Below are 15,736 nucleotides of genomic sequence, written 5' to 3'. Positions count from 1 at the left end.
TTACACTAAACCATACCACACAAGGCTTTGTCCAACCTGGCCTTGAACACTGCCAGGGATGGAGCATTCACAACCTCCCTGGGAAACCCATTCCAGTGCCTCACTGCCCTTACAGGAAAGAACTTCTTCCTTATATCCAATCTAAACTTCCCCTGTTTAAGTTTTAACCCACTACCCCTTGTCCTGTCACTACAGTCCCTAATGAAAAGTCCCTCCCCAGCATCCCTAAAGCCCCCTTCACATACTGGAAGGCTGCTATGAGGTCTCCATGCGGCCTTCTCTTCTGCAGGCTGAACAGCCCCAACTTCCTCAGCCTATCTTCATACGGGAGGTGATCCAGCCCCCTGACCATCTTCATGGCCCTCCTCTGGACTTGTTCCAGCAGTTCCATGTCCTTTTTATGTTGAGGACACCAGAACTGCACACAATACTCCAGGTGAGGTCTCACAAGAGCAGAGCAGAGGGGCAAGATCACCTCTTTCGACCTGCTGGTCACGCTCCTTTTGATGTAGCCCAGTATACGGTTGGCTTTCTGGGCTACAAGCGCACACTGAAGCCGGCTCATGTTCATTTTCCCATCGATTAACACCCCCAAGTCCTTCTCCACAGGGCTGCTCTGAATCTCTTCTTTGCCCAACCTGTAGCTGTGCCTGGGATTACTCTGACCCAGGTGTAGGACCTTGCACTTGTCATGGTTAAACTTCATAAGGTTGGCATCAGCCCACCTCACAAGCGTGTCAAGGTCCCTCTGGATGGCATTCCTTCCCTCCAGCATATCAACCGAACCACACAGCTTCATGTCATCAGCAAACTTGCTGAGGGTGCACTCAATCCCACTGTCCATGTCACCGACAAAGATGTTGAACAAAACCGTTCCCAACACCGATCCCTGAGGGACACCACTCGTTACCGGTCTCCAGCCAGACATTGAGCCATTGACCACAACTCTTTGTATGCGGCCATCCAGCCAGTTCTTTATCCACCGAGTGGTCCATCCATCAAACTGATGTCTCTCCAATTTAGAGACAAGGATGTCGTGTGGAACAGTGTCAAACGCTTTGCACAAGTCCAGGTAGATGACGTCAACTGCTCTACCCCTGTCCATCAGTTCCGTAGCCCCATCATAGAAGGCCACCAAATTGGTCAGGCAGGATTTCCCCTTAGTGAAGCCATGCTGGCTGCCACCAAGCACCTTGTTGTTTTTCATGTGCCTTAGCATGCCTTCCAGGAGAATGTGCTCCAAGATTTTGCCAGACACAGAGGTGAGACTGACTGGTCTGTAATTCCCTGGGTCTTCCATTTTCCCCTTCTTGAAAATGGGGGTTATGTTTCCCTTTTCCCAGTCATTGGGAACTTCACCTGACTGCCATGATTTTTCAAATGTGATGGCCAGTGGCTTAGCAACTTCATTCGCCAGCTCCTTCGGGACCTGCGGATGGATTCCATCAGGTCGCATGGACTTGTGTGCATTCAGATTTTTAAGATGGTCTCGAACCAGATCCTCTCCTACAGTGGGCCCAAGGTCTTCATTCGCACAGTCCCTGCGTCTGCCTTCTAAGAACTGGGTGATGTGCTCAGAGCCTTTGCCAGTGAAGACTGAGGCAAAGAAGTCATTCAGAACCTCAGCCTTCCCCAAATCCTGTGTAGCCAGTTCTCCCGAAAGCTTCCTCAGAGGGCTTACGTTGTCCATAGTTTGTTTTTTATTTGCTACGTACCTGTAGAATCCCTTCCTGTTATCCTTAACATCCCTAGCCAAGTTTAATTCTAACTGGGCCTTAGCCCTCCTAACCTGGTCCCTAGCTTCCTGGACAACATCCCTGTACTCTTCCCAGGCCCCCTGTCCTTGCTTCCACTTTTTATAAGCCTCTTTTTTCCTTTGAATTTTCCTCAGCAGCTCCCTGTCCATCCAAGGAGGTCTCCTGGCCCTCCTGCCGCACTTCCTTCTAGTTGGGATGCAGCACTCCTGAGATTGCAGTAGGTGATCCTTGAATATCAACCAAGAGTCTTGGGCCCCCCTGCCCTCCAGGGCTATATCCCATGGAACCTTACTGAGCAGGCTCCTGAAGAGGTCAAAGTCTGCTCTTTTGAAGTCCAGGGCAGTGAGCTTGCTGCATGCTCTTCTCACTGTCCTGGGGATCTCAAATTCGACCATGTCGTGATTGCTGCATCCAAGGCTGCCCTGGAGTACCACATTCTCAACAAGCCCTTCCCTGTTGGTGAGCACAAGGTCAAGCATGGCACCTCTCCTTGTCGGCTCCTCTATTACCTGCAGAAGGAAGTTGTCTTCCACACAATCGAGGAACCTCCTGAATTACTTGCGCCGTGCAGTGCCATCGCTCCAACAGATGTCAGGGTGGTTGAAGTCCCCCATGAGAGCAAGGGCCTGAGAGCATGAGGCTTTTCCTATCTGTCTGTAGAGTGCTTCATCCGCAGGTTCTCCTTGATCAGGCAGTCTGTAACAGATCCCTGCAGTAATGTCTCCCACAGCTGTTTTCCCTTTAACCTTGACCCACAAACTCTCTGTAAACTGCTCACCTGCCCCCAGACAGAGTTCCATACTCTCCAGCCTATCCCTAACATAAAGGGCAACTTCTCCTCCCTGCCTTCCAGGCCTGTCTTTTCTAAAGAGCCTGTAAGCTTCCATTCCAACACTCCGGTCATAGGAGCCATCCCACCATGTTTCTGTGATGCCTATTATATCATACCCCCATAGACATGCATACATCTCTAATTCCTCTTGTTCCCCATGCTACAGGCATTTGTATAGAGGCATCTGAGCTGAGCTCCAAATGAAGCCAGCTCATTGGCTGGGTGGCTCGAATATCTCTACGTTGCTCCGAGCATTTATTGTAGGTGCTGGCAACTGACTGTGTTGGGATGGAATGATGCCCCCGTCCCCCAACGTATCTAGTTTAAAGCATCCTTGACCAGTCTGGCAAGCCTTCTACCAAAACCACTCTTCCCCTTTTATCAGAGCAGCTCCACCAGCTCCCAGTAGATCTGGCCTACAAACTTGGGTCCCGTGTTCTAGACACCCAAACCCCTGACTATGACACCACCCTTTTAACCATTTATTAATCTGGCCAATCCCCTTAGCTTTTTTAAGGTCCTCCCTTTTATCTTGGAGAATTGACGAAAAATGGTAGTGGAAATACCTGTGTATATTAGTACATTTTAGAAGATGGTTCCACTGCTAGAGTAGTTGCTCCAAACGAGTAAATGCCCACTTAACTAGGAAAAACCCCTTGACTTTCACACATTTGAAAAGCTTGTTTAGCTGTAACTCGAGACCTGATTCTGTAGGTACTACTGTATCACAGAGTGAGATAGCAAAGGCTCCAGGGAAAGTACCACCAAAAAATATACTTGTATTTTTTTTTGCTGCGTGTCATTTTTTCCATGAATGCATTGCATTAGCTGATAAAATAGTCTGAATGTGTCACCAAACATGTCAGGCTCACCTGCACTTGGAGATTACGTCTGAAGATAAAAATAAGATCATCAGAAAGTCTCTGAAGAGAAAATTTGACATTATTCACACTTTGAAAACCATAAATGCCAAGGCTATTTGGCATAAGTGTATAGCAACTTGGTAGTATGACAGTGATGGCAATCTCTTCTACATATTTCTCAAGTCACTCTATACATAGCAAAAGTATGAAAAATCCAGTGTGAAAGGAGTCTTAGTAACAAATGATCTATACCAAGCTGGATTAGAAGGGGGGGGTGGGGGTGGGGGGAGGAGTGGGGTGTGTCTAACAATTAATTCTATGGTTAGGTTTGTAAAATAACATGAGATATGTTCTCTCACCCCCATGCAGTTATAAATTAAACTGAATTAAAATATGCTGTCTGAGAAAAATCATATAAAGTGGTATCAGTGTAAGCTTCCACAGATTGTTAATGACTTCTGAAGTGTAACTGAGTTGCTCTAGAATTTAATGGACTATGTTTCTGAGATCAGAACTATCACCTATTTAAGATGCCACAGTCTAAAGTGAAGAGGAAGAAAGTATCTGAAAATTTTATCCCTCAAATCACAGCTGGAAAAATTAACTTTTTTTTCTGTGAATGTTGTTGTTGTTATTATTGCTGCTGTTGTTATTTTTATTGTTATTATTTCTCTTTGGATTGAAAAGATTTCATTAAATTTATTGGAGACTAGCTGCCAGTTGCAAAGTAGGAAACAAAAGTAGAGCCTTACGGAGCTAGTGAGGTTCTCAAAACTTAGAAGTGACTGAAAAGTATACACAATGAAATCTGACTGGGCATGTTCAGCTATGAATCTAAGTCAAAGCCGACAAATCTGAGTCATTTTTATATCTCTAATAACTACTGTCACTAATTAAAAAACTGTAAGATTCCATTTACTTTATGCTGTTGCATGCAGGAGAAAAGAGATAAGAAAAAATTTAAACAAAGCTAACATGAATCTCGATGACAGGATTTGTTTCACAAATGGCAGGAACTCAGGATTGGTGCCAAAGAAGACAAGGTAATAGAAAAAAGAAAGAATGAACACCCCACGAGATTACAAGAATTGTCATCAAGCACAGATACTGAGCTTTTGGATTGTGGATGTTAGTTGACTACTCAGGAATAAATTATGTTATTACTTGATTACCAGTTAACAACAATACAAAAATGTAAATTCCTTATCAACCTTTACCTTAGTGGACATTTAACAGCCAGAACTTAAAATTCCCCAGAGGGATAGAGTTTTCTCCCTCTTTTCAGGCATGTGCTTGTTTTCTGGAATAATAGCCATGTGGGGACTTTTTATATTGTTTTTCCTTCCCCAAAAACATTTATAATTCCCTAACAAGATTTAAATAGAAATTGCATTACTTCAGCAAGCCTGAATCAGCAGGGCATTAGTTTTCATGTTGAAGACTATTTATAGTGAATGGGAAAATCCGTGTATGTGCATAGGTGTCTTGCTTTAAGGTTTATGTTCCACTTACAGCAAAAATTGTTTCCTTTATATCCTAAACTGCAAAACAAATTCTTAGGTTGGGCAAGTCTTCAAACCCCAAGGATCCTAACAGCTATGCGAATAGCGTTTAAAATATTTTTCAATGTGTCAGGAATAGCACAGAGGCTGGTTATTCATCTTCACCTTCATAAATTTCCTCCATCCCTTGAGATTCCAAATTAGCCGACAGGTTTGAAAATTCTCCTCAACCAGTCGGACAGAAAATAAACCTACTCGTACCTTGTTCACTGCTACGTTTTCATCATCTGGACTGTAGCTGTGTTTCATGTTACTGAGAAAGTACCCATGATGAAAGCTAGGAAAGACTCTTATGGAACAGAATAAATAAGGTGGAAAGCAGACTTTGAAAATACGTACACGTATCTTCAATAACTGTTGCGTTGTTTCATCTCTGTTGAGAACATTCTTCCAACCATTCTCCTCTTCAACTTTCTGTAAGTAAACTGGTAATATATTTTCTTATGTGACATTTCCATGATAACACCAAACACGTATTTTAACTGACCTTAGAATATCAGATAAATATGAAAGTATTGTAACCAGCTCTGTTTCATTTATGTGCCTCTGTTCATTCTTGCCAGATATTGTTTTCTTCTTACACAATGCGATAGGAATGTAACTGTGACAAATGTGGGTGTGCCTTTGAGTAATTTTTTTATGCTGTATTTGGATCTGGTCTTAATATAAAGTTTCTGTGCTATACATAAGGCACTGGACATGTGATTTTCAGGTCTTTGAAGTGCATCTTCACTTCCAGACAGGTGACAGACACATACATATGGACACCTGGGCTAACCTTCTGTGGATGAGAGTATTCCCATAATGGAGTAGTACTTTCATTAATATCCCCACTGGTTTTTAAAATCACTCCTGTAACTCAGGTTATTTGACCTGAGATACTCTTTCACAATTGATTGTGTCAGTTGTTAGAGGTTGCCTGTCCCTGGGGATGAGGGAGAATTGTGAGAGACATTTGATGACTATCAGCATGACTATGTTATTCCTGCGTATCCCTATGAAGTGGATTGGTTCCAGCTGGACCTTAACCAAAATTAAACTAATTATGGGCTTAGGCTCTTTGGTGTTTCTAAAATCCCCTTTTCTCTCATATTTTATTCCAACTGCTAAATAAAGATGCTTTCTTCTAAGGGAACTGTTTGACAATATCAAAAGAAAAACAGGTGCCTGAAACCAGTCAGATCTGCAGGATAGACATTAGTATATACAAGATAGAGCTTGCCTCCTGACAGAAAATAAAAGCAAGATTGTACACAAACACAAACCCAGGATCAGACAAGTCAGAGAGGAGCCAGAGGTGAAGTCACTCCTGTAACATTGAAAATGACATGTTTGGATTCTGATAAAAGCTGATACTGAGTCTGCTATCTACTCTTAGGCCTACAACTCTCTGCAAGAAAAAAAAACGAAATCCAACCCCCTTTTGAGTTTTTACCCCTTGAATACATATACATTCTCTGTCTGAGAATGAATACTTCTCTTCAGCAAAATTATGTCTGCTGACTCTTAGGATTTGCATTATAAAAATGTGACCCTTTGAAGTCAATGAGAGTTTTATCACCTGACTAATGAAGTATGTAGACAAAGCATAAAAATCTGTTTTGTCTTATTATATTTAACTTACTGATGATTTTCTTTAGTATGTTTCAAGTACGCTGAAGAACAATTAATGTAAAGAATAGGATTTGAAGTAGGCCCTGAGCCCTTAGCTTCTCCTGATTTATGCAGAAGCAGGGAAGTTTCTTCTGTGACGCCATCTCCAGTTTCCTTGACATGTTCCACATGACAGATTCTCTGAATAGAGCCAGGGAGTTGAACAATCACTATTCTCTGCTCTAGACTTAGATACTTTTAATAGAAATATAACTGATTTCTGATACATTTTTGATGGTTGACAGGGATTTTTTCCTTGCCGTTGTGGAGAGCTTTGAGTAAAAAGTCTATTCCCATGGAAAGTATTGGTGTTCCAGCCTTTGTAAGTGTGGAAAATCCTTTATTGCACTTCAAAATTCACACATACAGAGACAATTTTAAGTGGATCTGAGGTCTTTTGCAGATATTACTCTGAAGTCTTCATCTTATCTGCTGAACCTTGAACTATTACAGTCATGTTAATTTCAGCAGCCTTTATAGGTTCGAAAGATATAGACAACAATTGAAATACTGGTGGTTTTTTTTTCAATTTTAAGAAAATATTCTTCAGGTAGTTCTTCTCTGTTATATGTATTATATTGAAAAAAATATAACATTATGATGTGATATATAAAGATGTTATCTTCTGTGCTCATTTGGGATGACCTGTATGAATAAATAAATATTCTATTTCTGAGCAACAGAATCATCCCATATTTATTTTCAAAAAACTTTATATTATGCAGTGTTTATGCATGCCTGTGCTGATCTGAGACTGCATCTCTGGGGAGTGCATTCCAGGCTATGTTACACTGATGTTATTATAGCAAATACAGATAATAATGCCTATAGTTAATGTTGCTCAACACTTTCTATTACAAGATACGTTACATTGTTATCTTTGTTGAGTTTAAACCATTTTCAATGTATGCTTTTTGATGAATCCTCTCAAAGAATATTTTACCTGAAAAGATTCAGTTTGAATTTGTGGGGTTTTTTTTCCCCAGAACAATGTTCAGGAAAAATATGTTCTTCTTTGAATAGCTTTTGTAGTGTCTCATTGTTGGGTTGTGCCAACAATACAACTTGACAGGTGCTTGACTCCTTGAGGAAGCACCCACTGGAGTGTCCTTGTGTCTCCTTTGCTCACTTCTTTTCCTTACTGTTGCATAGGGATCTACGGGTAAGACTACAAAATGTAGATGTACGGAACTTTTAACGGCAAGAAATCCTTTCAAATTACAGCAGTGATCATTTTTGGAATTTCAGTACACCAAACTGACGTAAATACACCAACACAGTTGACAATTAGTTTTTCAGTTTGATTAGATGTGACTTTAGACCATTTTTGTTTATTAACTTTTTTAATTTTTTTGTAATAATAATTACTATTATGCTGCAACATGAAGTTTCAATGCCAAAATGAAAGACAGGCATTGTTCCTATATTAATGCTTGACCTTCTAGAGGCAAAGTCATTCCCTATTGCATTGCTGTAGAAAGAGTGATAAAAACATATCCATGCCCTGCTAAAACACAATCTCCTTGTGTAAGGACAATGAACACAGTTCAAGTCACCATAAAGGCTTGGTGGCACAACCTAGTAACGTGTGTACTAGTGAATTAGCCTTGTCTATTGACAGCAAAGCTTGAACGATGATACCAAATGATCACCAGTTAGAAGCTGCTAAAATTTAACAAAGGAAATCCAGTAGAATTCAGCCTATCCTAATACAGGCAAACTTCTGGAACAAGGCCTTTTGTTCCAGTCCTGCCAGGCTAAACAACAAGGCTATTGACTGTATGTGCCAGCCTTTGTTAGTGGGGGCTACCTGAAAAGATTAAAATTGCATGGATCTGCAATTTCAGACCCATTAATTCTCATCTGTAAAACCTCCAACTGTAAACTGACCCAAGAAGAGTAGTCATGTTGACTTAAGCTTCTATGTTAAAGGATCATAATGCCATTGTCTAGCCCTAGGAAATAAATTTATTTCCAGTGGCAGTTCTGAATAAGTCTCAAGAAGCCATAGCTTAATTCTGATCTTTGTTATCACCACAATTATTGCAAAAGATCATTAATTCATCTATGGACCACCAGTCTGATCAATAAGCCATACGGACAACTTCAGAGAAAGATAGGAAAGAAAATGAAAGACATTCAGACCACTACCTCTTCCACTTTATCACACTTTTACTAAGCTATATACTGACATGAAAACACTTCCCCACAAAGGAACTGTTCACAAACCACCTTCAAGGAAAGACATTAATTTTCTCACTAAATATTCCTTACCTTCCGCTCCCCTACATTTACAGAAGATACTTTATTGTTGCTGTTGTTGTTCAGGCTATATTGAATTCACAGTCAAATCTGCAGTATAATGATGAATCAAGCAGATATTATATTTTCCCTATGCTAAAAAGCAGCTTGCACAGTTTCATGTGAAGTTTCTCAAGCACCAGACCTAACCGATTCGCATAATATTCTTACATACATGACTAAAACTTTTGGTAAGAGGTACTAGTACAACTCAGCTACACTGCAGTGCACTGGATAGACCTACTTTATGATGATTACAGAAGTCTAAATTTAATCCACTGTATAGAAAATGTTCTGGATATTCAAGGGAAATCAAACCCTGGATCCCACGTATCTACATCTATATTCCCAGTACTAAGGGGAAGCGGCAGGGCCTGTTGAATTCCAAGAGGCAGCCACAAAACCAGAGGATCAGACCTAAGCGGATGGTCCCATGGATGTTTATTTCTTCGTCATCTACTTCAGAAGACATGTCGCAGTCCTGTGAACTTGAGGAAAGAAAGGAACACAAGCTGTAACATTCTGCCAACAACTGTGGCTGAGACATCGCCACAGCATTTGATATTCTGAGATCACCATATTAAAATAAATTTACTCTTCCAGTCACAGAATAATGCAAGGTTAAATCTTGAAGCTTAAAGAAAAACATAGATCTTTAACCAATTTCTGATCTCAAAACTTTACTGTTGGATCCAAAATTTCTTTTTGTTCATAATAGTGCATTTCTGTTGTTCTAGAAGATAGCTTTCCTTTGCATTTCTCAGTTTTCCCTTCTTCAGTTATTTAAGGAGAAAATATAGTTAAGCTTCTTATTTTTCTTCTCTGAATGGAAAAAGCAGTTGATGTTTTCTAGTGTTTCTACAATTCAGAAGGAATATCTGGTTCTTTCTCAATATCTACAAATATTCTTATAATGGAAAGCAGCTAACAGTTTACCACCCAGCCTTTCTCTTCACTTGGCACACTGGTTATAGGATTTTGAAAAGGCTTGATACATCATGTTGAGCAAAAAAAGAAAAAAAGCTGGAGATTTTTTAACTCTTTTAACTCTTTTAAACTCTTTAAACTTTTACAAAGCCAACCTGTAAATACCATAGTTGGCGCCAGAAAAAAAAAAAAAATCTTTTATGAATAAATCTCCTGCATGAGCTGTATCCCAATATCTACTTCATGAAAAATCTGTAGAGCTTGCTGCACCCTCTATAAAAACACAGAATTCCACCTGTCTCTATTCTCCACATACTTATTCGAAAACTGCATTTAGTCAGGAGAACGTAAGTTACAGATTCCAGAAAAGAAGCAAAGAATGGATCTCTCTCAGACATGGTACCTACATTTACATCAGTTCTCCACCTACTGCTTTCATAGCTTATGACACCTCCTTTCAAAACCTGAAGAGGACATCCCCTAATTCAATTTCAGGTTCAATTTTCTTCATTTCATAATGATCTCTACTTGATTATGAGAATGAGCAAACTGTTATGGCTGATCAGCCAACTGAAGTGTTCCCAACCCAACTATTAAGCTAGGATTTTGTTTTCTCAGCTGTTTTATAAACTCACTCATTCTCATGCTCACCAAGGCAAGGGAAGCTACATTCGAGTGGTAGACAGCTCTACTTTGAATAGAGCCAAGGAGATTAAGGAAGTAGCTACAACTTTTATCTCTGATATGGACCTAAATATCTAAACTCTGCTGGTGACCCATAGGGTGAGCTGAAAGGGTGAGAACATGATTGCACAAGATCATTTTTATTTTATTTTGTATTTTGGGACTTTTAAACATAAACTTCTTTAAAGTTAGGCAATACTTGTATACCTTCACTGTCTGTGTGTGTTCTCCTATCAGCTATTCACATTAGCTCTTCTAAGGAGCTTTTGCCTCATTCAAGGCACAGAGGACCTTCTAGGAAAATATCAGGAATGTGTAGCAGACAGATTTACCAGAGACATAAAGAGATAGATATTAATCTCACCTCTGTTACCACTGACTGCATGGCTCTCATAGTCACAGCTATCTATGTCTGTTTCTGTATACTGCTGGAAGCTGTCGGTTTTAAGGTTCCAGTTTCATGTGTTGAAGAACTAGAAAGGTGGGTGGTGGCAGAGGCAGGAGAATGGAGGAAGATAAAAGCAGGTTCTCTAGATGAACCATGCATTTTGTCCTGTGAGATTATAATTTAGTCATACTTTCATCACAAAGCTTCCATTTGATACTAAGCAAGTAATTTATAACACGTAAGTCATGGATGGCTTCTATATATATTTTTTGAAACTCAGTTCAAGGTACTGGGGACCTAGCTGGAGCCACAGAAGCATCCAGTATTTACACTTGTGAAAAATATCAATAAAGATGTCACTTTTAAAATAAAAGGTACTATATTCTCTGAGGTACTTAAATCTAGGCCTCTTTAATTGAAATCAGAGAAATCAGTGGACATCTCTGACAATATTTACTGTAATTTCATGTCATAGTTTTAGAGGGGTAGAGGTTGGATGACAATATGAACTCGTTTCATGGGCAGAAGGTGAAGATGAAAAAATGGTTGTTAAAAAAAAATTCAAGAAGTCTATCACTGAAGTACACAACGAAACAGGGGAGTATCTGCTAGCATTCTTTGAAAGCGCAAATTTACGGAAAGAAACTATACTTTTATCAGTAAAAACCGACGTAGAACCATAGAATCATAGAATAGTTAGGGCTGGAAAGGACCTTAAGAACACCTAGTTCCAACCCACCTGCCATGGGCAGGGACACCTCACACTAAAACATGTCATCCAAAGCTCTGTCCAACCTGGCATTGAACACTGCCAGGGATGGAGCATTCACAACTTCCTTGGGCAACCCATTCCAGCGCCTCACCACCCTTGCAGGAAAGAATTTCCTCCTTATATCCAATCTAAACTTCCCCTGTTTAAGGTTTAACCCATTACCCCTTGTCCTGTCATTGCAGTCCCTAATGAAGAGTCCCTCCCCAGCATCACTATAGCCCCCTTCAGGTACTGGAAGGCTGCTATGAGGTCTCCATGCGGCCTTCTCTTCTCCAGGCTGAACAGCCCCAACTTCCTCAGCCTGTCTTCATACGGGAGGTGCTCCAGTCCCCTGATCATCCTCGTGGCCCTCCACTGGACTTGTTCCAGCAGTTCCATGTCCTTTTTATGCTGAGGACACCAGAACTGCACACAATACTCCAGGTGAGGTCTCACAAGAGCAGAGTAGAGGTGCGGGATCACCCCTTTCGACCTGCTGGTCACGCTCCTTTTGATGCAGCCCAGGATACAGTTGGCTTACTGGGCTGCGAGCACACACTGAAGCTGGCTCATGTTCAGTTTCTCATCGATTAACACCCCCAAGTCCTTCTCTGCAGGGCTGCTCTGAATCTCTTCTTTGCCCAATCTGTAGCTGTGTCTGGGACTGCTCTGACCCAGGTGTAGGACCTTGCACTTATCATGGTTGAAATTCATAAGGTTGGCATCAGCCCACCTCACAAGCGTGTCAAGGTCCCTCTGGATGGCATCCCTTCCCTCCAGGGTATCAACCGGACCACACAGCTTGGTGTCATCGGCAAACTTGCTGAGGGCGCACTCAATCCCACTGTCCATGTCAGCGACAAAGATGTTGAACAAAACCGTTCCCAACACCGATCCCTGAGGGACACCACTCGTTACCGGTCTCCAGCCAGACATTGAGCCATTGACCACAACTCTTTGTGTGCGGCCATCCAGCCAGTTCTTTATCCACCGAGTGGTCCATCCATCAAATCGATGTCTCTCCAGTTTAGAGACAAGGATGTCGTGTGGAACAGTGTCAAACGCTTTGCACGAGTCCAGGTAGATGACGTCAACTGCTTTACCCTTGTCCATCAGTTTCATAGCCCCATCATAGAAGGCCACCAAATTGGTCAGGGAGGATTTCCCCTTAGTGAAGCCATGATGGCTGTCACCAAGCACCTTGTTGTTTTTCATATGCCTTAGCATGCCTTCCAGGGGAACGTGCACCAAGATTTTGCCAGGCACAGAGGTGAGACTGACTGGTCTGTAATTCCCCGGGTCTTCCATTTTCCCCTTCTTGAAAATGGGGGTTATATTTCCCTTTTTCCAGTCATCGGGAAGTTCACCTGACTGCCATGATTTTTCAAATATGATGGCCAGTGGCTTAGCAACTTCATTTTCCAGCTCCTTCAGGACCTGTGGATGGATTGTGATTCTGTGATTTCATCGGGTCCCATGGACTTGTACACATTCAGGTTCTTAAGATGGTCTGGAACCAGATCCTCTCCTACAGTGGGCCCAAGGTCTTCATTCTCACAGCCCCTGCATCTGCCTTCCAAGACTCAGGTGGTGTGGTTGGAGCATTTGCCAGTGAAGACCGAGGCAAAGATGTCATTCAGAACCTCAGCCTTCTCCAAATCCAAGGCAGCCAGTTCTCCTGATAGCTTCTGGAGAGGGTCCACATTGTCCCTAGTCTATCTTTTACTTGCAATATAACTATAGAATCCATTCCTGTTATCCTTAACATCCCTAGCCAAGTTTAATTCTAACTGGGCCTTAGCCTTCCTAACCTGGTCCCTAGCTTCCCTGACAATATCCCTGTACTCTTCCCAGGCCGCCTGTCCTTGCTTCCACTTTTTATAAGCCTCTTTTTTCCCTTGAAGTTTCTTCAGAAGCTCCTTATCCACCCAAGGAGGTCTCCTGTCCCTACTGCTGCACTTCCTTCTAGTTGGGACGCAACACTCCTGAGCTTGTAAATAAGGTAAGGTATGATGATGTCAGTCAACAAAAATTACCAAGAATCTGTTTATAACCATAATTACAATTCTTTTCTTCAGATATTTAAATCTGATTGTATTACTGCCTTAATCTAATCTAGAAGTCATAGAATCATCATAGAATCACAGAATGGTTTGGGTTGGAAGGGACCTTAAAGATCATCTAGTTACAACTCCCCTGCTTTGGGAGGGACACCTTCCACTAGACCAGGTTGCTCAAAGCCACATCCGGCCTGACCTTGGACACTGCCAGAGATGGGGCAATTACAGCTTCTTTGGGCAACCTGTTCCTGTGGCTCACCACCCTTATAGTAAAATTTCTTCCTAATGTCTAACTGTTATTACAATCCACTCTCCATTGTCCTATCCCCACATGCCCTTGTAAAAAGTACCTCTCCAGATTTCTTGTCAGCCCCCTTTAGGTGCTGGAAGACTGTTACAAGGTCTCTCCTAAGCTTTCTCTCCTCCAGACTGAACAAGCCCAACTCTCTCAGTGTTTTGCAGGTCAGTGAAAGAAATGCCATAGAATCATAGAATCAGCTAGGTTGGAAAAGACTTTTAAGGTCATCAAGTCCAACTTTTACCCCACGTTTGAGCATGTGTAGAAATGTGTTAGTAGTTTAGAGAATTAGGAGGCTCTTTCTTCTAGACTTCGATGTAAAGAATCTTGTTTTAACAGTTATTTCTTCAGGTGATCCCATTTTCCTCAATGTGGCACAGAACTAAATCTGTTTTTCTTCCTGAAATGGTACCTGTTCAAACTGCTCTCATTACAAAATGGGAAAAACAGTTCTTAGTTTTGTTGGAAGATATGGAGAGCAAGAAATGCTTTTTTTTTCCTAGCATTTTTATTTCTTCATTTGAACTTAAGCATCTTGGACCACTCAGAAGGTGAAAGGCTAAGATGGAGATGAAGAAGAGATGAGGAAAGGAAGAGGGACAGAAATTAGGGAGAATATCAGAGGGCAAGGATAAGCTACATCCTGGGTGTTGAGATGAGGACAAAGGAGCATAGGATCAAAATAATAATAAAGAAAAAATAGGTGCAAAGGAATATTACGTATTTCATATCTAACCTGTCAACATAGTTTGGCCAATATGGAGTTTTAGATTATCCAGTTGGTTTAGATCAAGGAAGCCTGGAAACATGAGTAGGGTTAATCTCAACTATCTTTAGGCAGTTGCGGAATAGGTGGCATACTTCCAATTGGTAAAAATTGGAAAAAAAAAAATAAATTGTTAAAGTTAACAAAGTGACTCAAATTTAGGCTTCAATTCATCTGATCAGACAGAGGTGTCTACTTTAGAGTGAGATGTAGCATGCTGTGAATTCCGTTGACTATGCTGACTAGCTTGCCATTGACTATGAAAAGATAGCATAGGATGATTTGATCAGATGTTAAGGCCTATAGCATAGACCATCACATTTAGCCTTATCATTACTGCCTTTTGAAATCCTTTAGCTGATCGCTGACTAACTCAGCTACTAAACCCTTAATTTTCAAGTTCTACTCCCAAATACTAAAAAGTAGATAACCACTTTAATATAACTGATTGTAAGTTATTGATAGTCACTTTATTATCATGAGTTATGATCTTGTGGATAAATACCTGCATATCAAATAAGGCTGTGATCCCTTGGTTAGAGCAAATCATGGAGATGGAGACCCATTCCCATCTAATACAGATCTCTATAGTGTTTCCAGTACTATAAACTTCCAGCCAGCTGTGGCCTGCCACCATTAACTATCTCAAATTCAGCTATTCCACCATCCATGAAGACCTTTATAGACATTACAAGGGCACACAGTGGTCAAAATGGAGTTGACCTTTCAAATGAACTTTATACCATGATCTTCTGTACCTTAGAACATTCTTCATTCTGCTAAATAGAAGAATGACTGTCCTCCTGTCCTTACCAGGACTGTCATTGTAGGCGGTTTTCCACTTCAGACTGGAAGTGCCATATGTATATGGCAATGCTTCCCGCTCAGCTGACA

The sequence above is a fragment of the Lathamus discolor genome, chromosome 2 (assembly GCF_037157495.1).
Source record: "Lathamus discolor isolate bLatDis1 chromosome 2, bLatDis1.hap1, whole genome shotgun sequence".
NCBI classification, from domain to species: domain Eukaryota; kingdom Metazoa; phylum Chordata; class Aves; order Psittaciformes; family Psittacidae; genus Lathamus; species Lathamus discolor.
Note: the sequence above shows the minus strand (reverse complement) of the source record.